Source organism: Panthera pardus, unplaced genomic scaffold (genome assembly GCF_024362965.1).
Source record: "Panthera pardus isolate Hobbes unplaced genomic scaffold, ASM2436296v1 HiC_scaffold_27, whole genome shotgun sequence".
Lineage (NCBI taxonomy): Eukaryota > Metazoa > Chordata > Mammalia > Carnivora > Felidae > Panthera > Panthera pardus.
In genome coordinates this window covers 34189225-34197098 of record NW_026526843.1, presented here as the reverse complement: position 1 = coordinate 34197098, position 7874 = coordinate 34189225, and the positions used below count along the sequence as shown (strand labels likewise).

Sequence of the window (7874 nt, the reverse complement as noted above, 5' to 3'; positions counted from 1 at the left end):
ATACATAGAAGTTATGTACTTGACCAAGCTGGTGGTTCTGCTGGGATTTGAAACACTGTAGCCTGGCTATGCTCTATGTCCTTAACTGCTGTGAAAGATAAATAAAGCCAGATACTACTTAAAGTGGTAAGGGTAGATTTTATTGAGTAATACTACCACAATAGGGGAAAGAGTTCAGCATGAACCAAATTCAACTTCAATTTGTGCAAAAGTGACTGAATAAAAGCCAAACACAACAGAGTACACATATTGTATTCTTCAATTTATAAAAAAAAAAAATTATTTGATTTTTATAGAAAATTTTAAGACAGGCAAAATTAATAAGAGATGTTGGAAGTTGAGATAATGCTTACATCTGGAGAGCTGATCGGTAAAAGAGGGGATTCTGGGATGCTAGTAATAGTCTATTTCTTAATCCGGGTGACTTTATAACTATGTTCATTGTGTATAAAATTCAATAAATTATATAGACTTATGATTTGTGTACTTATATGTACATATACATGTGTAAACACATATATACATGTGTATGTATACCCGTGTGTGTGTGTGTATATATATATATATATGATTTACAAAATTTTTCTGATATTATTTTTATTTTTAGCCTCTGTATTATTGAAAATCTAAGAATAGCCCAATCATTTTTTCCCTTAGTAGATGACCATAGCACTTTTATTTATTTTTTCTCTTTTTTACATTTTAAATTTATTTACCTAAATTCAGATTAGTTAATGTGAGAAGGAAGGGAGATGATTCACTTTCAGCAATGCTAAATAAAACTGTGCTGTCCAGTTAACTGCATGTTTACAACATACTAGAAATATGTACACCCCCCCACACACACACATACACACACACACACACACACACACACACACACACACACGGTGGAGTCCCAAACCTTTAGACACTTCACTTCCTGGTTCTTCTTCCCCTCTCCATTTCACGGGCTTATTGTGGAGGGGCTTTGCAATGAGCATGTGCCATAGAGTAAAGAGAGGAGGGACTGGAAGTCTCTGCATCACCTCAGGAAGGTACATTTGTTCCAATCAGACTACTTTTTGCCTTACATGGGTATAGGCGGCATCCGGGTAAGGCTGTAACCTCTGTGGTACTCAGCCAATGAGGAATCAGGGGAGGGACTTCATGCTGGGAGATAAATTGCCTGCTGTAACTGCCCCAGGTGTGCCTGTCCATCAGACACCTGCTCTTGCAAGAACGTTGACTAAACCCTTGCTTCACTGTGCTCCCAGTCTCCGCGTCCCTCCTTTGATTGGGCCAGTGGACTTATTTCTCACAGGTAACATACAGTGTAGTATTGCTTTCAGGAGTACAACCCGGTGATTCATCACTCACGTACAGCATCCAGTGCTCATCCCAATAAGTGCCCTCCTTAACGCCCATCTCCCATTTAACCCATCCCCCAACCCACCTCCCCTCTAGCAACCCTCGGTTCATTCTCTGTATTTAAGAGTCTCTTATGGTTTGCTTCCCTCTCTGTTTTTATCTTATTCTTCCTTCCTTCCCCTGTGTTCATCTGTTGTGTTTCTTAAATTCTACATGTGAGTCAAATCGTGTATCTGTATTTCTCTGCCTGACTTATTTCGCTTAGCATAATACACTCTAGCTCCATCCACGTTGTTGCAAATGGCAAGATTTCATTCTTTTTAATCGCCAAGTAGTATTCCATTGTGTGTGTGTGTGTGTGTGTGTGTGTGTGTGTGTGTGTGTATCACCTCTTCTTAATCCATTCATCAGTCGGTGGACATTTGGGCTCTTTCCACTTTTAGTTGCCTACACATTAGCCAATCCCCTTTTACTTCTTATTGGCCTTCAGAGTCCACGGTTAATAATAGAGCATGGGAATGTCAGGTCTTCACTTCCCTAGACCCCCCTACAGCTCTGGTGTAGTGATATGTATGGCCTTGTTCTGGCTTAAAAGACGAGAGGAGAATTTTGCTAGATCTGTCACAGAGACCCCACCGGAACTGCTGCCACCATGGATGCTCAGGAGGATCTGGTGTCCAGGTGAAGCTGGCCAAACGGGCTTAATGATAGATTGAAATGGCAGAATGAATGAAGAAAGTCGCAGGGACGAATGTCGAGATGATAGTCAAAGGAAGAAGCCTCCTACCTACTGCATATAAAAATGTCATTGGAGTGGGCTAGAAGATCTTCCTGGAGAATCAGCAGCAGCACTGAGCAGATAGAAGAAAACATGGAAGGAGTAGATAAACTAAAAACAATTCAGGCATCTTGGCAAGTGGTTGCGACTGAGCTGGGGCCAATGTTTTCTGACAGTTTGGATGCACCCTGGGCAAACACTTCATTCCAGCAGCTAACACTGGCGAGTCCAAGGTTTTCTCACTATAAGATGAAAGGGGGCTATCACAGTGGCTTTAAGGCTGCTAACGATACTGCAACGTTAGAACTTCGACCGTGGTCCCTCATCCGCTGAGATCTTGCCCTCAAAGTTTCCATACTCTACTGTGACTTTCTTAATTCCTCTGACCATGCCTGCAGGTTGGCCAAAGTGGCTTTTGATGATACAATTACAGAAATGGATACACAGAGTGAAAGAAGCTCTGGGGACTCTATCCTCAGGATGCGGTTGTTACATTCTAATCTGATACTATGGACTTCAGACGTGCAGGGTGATGGTTAAAGAGCAGAAAAAGGAATGTCTGCAGGGTCGCCTGCGTGGCTCCGTTGGTTAAGCGTCCGACTGCGGCGCTGGTCGTGATCTCGCGGTGCGTTGAGTTCGAGCCCTGTGTGGGCTCTGTGTTGACGGCGCGGAACCTGGGGCCTGCTTCGGATTCTGGGTTTCCCTCGCTCTCTGCCCCTCCCCCACTCACGCTCTAGCTCAAAGATAAATAAAAACATAAAAAAAAATTAAAAAAAAAATTCTGCGGGAGGTAGAAGACGGAAGGCAGTGAGACCTAAAAGCCATCAAGAGAAACCACCTCTGACCACCCTGACCACCCTACTCCTTTCCATTACCCCACCCCGCCCTTGGCAATTCCTCCAGAGTCACTAAGGAACACCAAATCTGACTTTTTATAGTTGGTCTCAGAATTGAGGTTTCTGCCCTGTTGGTTTTTGGGTTTTTTTTTTTTTTTTTTTTTTACATTGTTCAAAAGTTCTTAAAGGCAAGAATGCATTTCTTTTAGATTCATTTAAGACACTAACAGGACTGCACAGAAGCCTTTTCAGCATTACCATATTATCTCCTGCCAAATGTGGCAAGACCACCATTGGAAATAGAAATCACAGGGGTGCCTGGGTGGCCCAGTTGGCCACGCACGCGAGTCTTGGTTTTGGCTCAGGCCATGGTCTCGCAGTCGGGGGATCGAGCCCCCCCCCCCCCCCCCCCCCCGCGTCCGGCTCTGTGCCGAGAGCACGGAGCCTGCTTGGGATTCTCTGTCTCCCTCTCTCTCTGCCCCTCCCCCCACTCCCTCCCGCAATAAATAAATAAACTTAAAAAAAGAAATAGAAATTAGGTCAAAAGCCATTAGACTTCTAAGTGATGCAAGCATCTACGAGACGGGTTCATCATATTATGGAGGTGTAGGTGGTATCCTTTTCTTGCCTCTCAAACAGGCTACCGTTGAAGGTGGTATGGAAAAGTCTTCATGGGCATTATATTATTTGTTTCTTCCCCTTCCCCTTCCCCCAGGGACCCCCCCCCCCCCACTTCACTCCCTCAACTTTTTTTTTCTTTTCATTATATGTAACTTGAAGCTCATTTGTACTATTGGATATCCGTCTGGAGCCACAGATACAGAATCTGTACTGGTCTTATTTAACCACTGCGTGGGATTAACGTTAAAGTTAAATAAAGCAAATCTTAATTAAAAATGCCCAATATTGGGATGCCTGGGTGGCTCAGTCGGTTAAGCGTTGGGCCCTTGGTTTCAGCTCAGGTCAAGATCTCACAGTTCTTGGGTTCGAGCCCCGCATTGGGCTCGGCACATTCGGTGCAGAGCCTGTTTGGGATTCTCTCTCTCTCCCTCTCTGTCTCTGTCTCTCTCTCTCTCTGCCCTTCCTCCACTCGCTCTCTCTCCCAAAGTAAATAAATACACTTTAAAGAAATAAATTATTTTAAAAATGCCAAATATTATTACACCTCCTTCCATTGTACTTCTAAATCAAAACTTCTAGTCAAATAAACTGGATAGATAGATGATAGATAGATAGATAGACAGACAATCAGGAGAAAGCATCTACCCTCTATTTCTGCTTTTGGGTGTAGCTGTGTAAGGGCTTGATGAGATATGACACAATAGCCGTGTGACCAGGAGAGAAAAAACTGGAGAGAAAAGCCTTCATGCGAAGGATGGCGATGTGAAAAGATACAAAGGTCCCAGATCCTTGTGGACATCACTGAGCCACTGTGCCAACTCTGGAAGAACCTCCTTCCGATCTCTTCTGATGTGGGGAAAGTAAAAACGAAACAAAGTAAAACAAACCAACACAAATTGAAGCACCTATTTTTAACCCAGTTTAAACCACTCATCCTTGGACTTGTTGCCAAGAATGTCTTCAGGAGACAGTGATCTTCTTCTTCTAGCTGGGTATCTACACTAGTCCTTCTCCACCTCCAAAGTGAAATAATGAGGAATCCCTCTGTATTGTGTCGTCATTATATACTCTTCTTGGAAGAGTGAAACCTTCGCTTATGCAGACTTAGGACTTCTGTCGTTTCTGGCAGATTTTCTTTTCTATTTGTCAGTATTTTGTCAATATTTTGTTGTCCCTTTTATCAGGCATTGCAGCTATCCTGATTTGGAATCCCCATTTTATGAGTATCTATCCATAAGGGGTTTTCTTCTATATCCTTCTTTGGCATTCATAAGGGGTTTTCTTGTTCATAAGGGGTTTTCTTCTATATCCTTCTTTGGCATTCACCAGTTTTTTGGCCCATAAAAAAAATCAGCAATCTTCTACTTTAATTACATTTTAACATTAGATGACATTATTATATTTCCCCTATTTCCTGGCTGACATAATATTTTTAACTGCCCATCCAATTTGAGAAACAGCAGTGAGGTTTTTTTGTTCTTTCTTATCCTTGCAGTCCCATCAAATTACACTGTTCTCTCTATAGTTGGTACTTAGTGTATATTTTTTCATTTATTCAAAATAATTTATATCTGCATGATATTCCTCCAAGCTGTGTTATATGATTAGAATGTGGTCTTAATTTCAATGATACTTTAATTTTTTACCCTTTTTATGACCCCCCCCCCCCGGGAAGGAGTGATAGTATAAACCTGAATTTATGCCACTTTCTCTCTTAAAGCCTATATCACTCTCTTCTTTGGTTATTTTATGGTCATAATTGGCCTTTTGTCCATAAAGAAAGTAGTTTTCTTGGCTACCACCTCAAATAGGTATTCCCGTCTTTGTTTTACCATCTTTACTTTAGCTCTAAGAAGGAGAAAAAACTAAAGATGTAACCTAAAAAAAGGAATATGAATTATTTAGTCGTGTGATATATCTTTCTTGTGAAACTTCCCCAATACTCTCTACGACGTTGAAATTGCTAGTTTTACAATTTCATACGAGAATAGAAACTTGTATTCTGGTCCGTTTGTGTGCTTCTGTCTTTGGGCACATCACTGAACGATTTATGGGGTAATATTCAGTAAGCCAATATGATTGAAACTCATAACCAAAATGAACATGTTGTTTATTTCACACAGGCACCTTATGAGACCATACACTTACTCTAACTTTATTGATATTCCTGTAAGTCTGGCTGCAGTACAATTTTGGTAGCTGCCATTGGAGTCAGTTGATGTCTCACACAAGAAAATAACTTTCATTATCTTATAATTAGACTTCACTTTCGATCCTAAACAGGAATGTGAAATTTGTTTTGTAACCTCTTTTTCTAGACTTGACTTCTGAAGGCAATTTACACCTTCATGTTCTGTACTCCTACTTCTGCTAGTTTTTTCCCCCCTGCCATCTAGGGCAGTGTTTTTTAAAAAGATAAGTGCTTTAATCATAACAGCAAACAATTACTGTAAATCACAAATATAAATTTTTAATGTTAAAAAACGTTTATTTCTGCATTAATGGTGTCTTGATGCAGCATAATAAGTGTGTTCCTTGAACAGTTGGAGAACGGTGTTTTTTGTCTCGTTTTGTTTTGTTTTGTTTTGCATTCCAGCTGACAAATACCGAAGAAAGTTTGCATCAAGGGAGAAGTTTTCACATTTGTGTCATAAATTGCACATTTTTATGTTCCTTCTGAAATATACTTGAAATGTAAGCCAACATCCAGAATACTGAATTTTTCACTGTGCTTAATGAAGTCTGCCTGCCTTCTTCTTTTCTTCCTTCCTTCCTTCCCTCCTTCCTTCCCTCCTTCCTTCCTTCCCTCCTTCCTTCCTTCCCTCCTTCCTTCCTTCCCTCCTTCCCTCCTTCCCTCCTTCCTTTCTTCCTTCCCTCCTTCCCTCCTTCCTTCCTTTCTTCCTTCCTTCCCTCCTTCCTTCCTTCCTTCCTTCTTTCCCTCCTTCCTTCCTTCCCTCCTTCCCTCCTCCTCTCCTTCCTTCCTTCCTTTCTTCCTTCCCTCTTTCCTTCCTTCCTTCTCACCTTTTCTAGGATGTCAGTAAATACATTGTGGATATTTCTTGGAAATAACAAGAAATTGTTATTTCCAAGCAATAACAATTCCTTCCTTCCCTCCCTCCTTCCTTCATTCCCTCCCTCCTTCCTTCATTCCCTCCCTCCTTCCTTCCCTCCTTCCTTCCCTCCTTCCTTCCCTCCTTCCTTCCCTCCTTTCTTCCTTCCTTCCTTCCTTCCTTCCCTCTTTCCTTCCTTCCTTCTCACCTTTTTTAGGATGTCAGTAAATACATTGTGGATATTTCTTGGAAACAACAGATGGTTATGCGGTCATAAATTAATCTTCTGATTTGCAGATGAGAAGAAAATAAAAATAATTTGTACTTTGGGATTGTAAGAGCACACAGGACACAGTAGAACATGTGTACATATATTTTGACAATGATCAGGAAAATGATTAACTACAAAGGTGACTGCAATACCCAGGTAGGCTAAATTTCAAAGCTACTGGGGAAAGGATAGGTGAACAGGTAGAATGGGGATGATTTGCTGACATGACTTTAAAACTAATTCCTGAGAGGGATGGTCAATAGTTTAAATTCGAGTATTCAATCAGATGTGGTTAACTTGTGCTTTATCTTGGCAGGCAATGGAGTCCTAAGGAATCTGATCTAGTGTGTAAAGTCACAGAAACAGGAGGCTTCAGAAAGTGGTGGTTGGCCATTTCAGATTTATTGCAGCACTATGTGTTTATAGGTGTTATATGAAATTTTGAGCAAGACTCCGGAGGAAATACAGAAAAAGATAATTGGCAACATGTGGAAAGTTTTTCAAGGCCCCAGACATACTCTAGGATCCAGTCTTCAGGATCCAGACAAGGCTTCGGTTCCAGTGAACCAGATAACCCCCAGAAACCCAGACCTAGCATTGAGGGATCTCAGACATTTGACTTCAGGTATGGCTTCAGATCCTGCAGTAGGGAGAGGATTATAAAACGTGTTGGTTCTTGGAGATGAAAGATCCCCCTTTTCTTTTCCAACTTGTATATACCTTGCAGATTTTATCACAGTGCCCAAGCAGTAAATAGGTGGCTTCTGAACTGAAGAATATCTAGCTTCACCCAGAGCATGACAAGGTAACGTTTTCGTTTTGATGTGGCCTCTCTCTCTCTCTGTTTTCAGATTTATCTCAAAGCGGTCAAGGATTTCAAGTTGATCCTCTGTTCACCCCATCTCTCCATCCCTTCTGTTGTCCTCAAGCTGTCCCCTGGAGTCCCTCCTCTCTCCCTCTGCTTCCTT

General features: G+C 41.5%; 1 pseudogene; it reads left to right on the top strand.

Moving 5' to 3' along the window:
* The first annotated feature begins 2002 nt into the window (after positions 1-2002).
* Positions 2003-2720, top strand: LOC109253647 (14-3-3 protein epsilon-like; annotated as a pseudogene).
* Positions 2721-7874: the final 5154 nt, after the last annotated feature.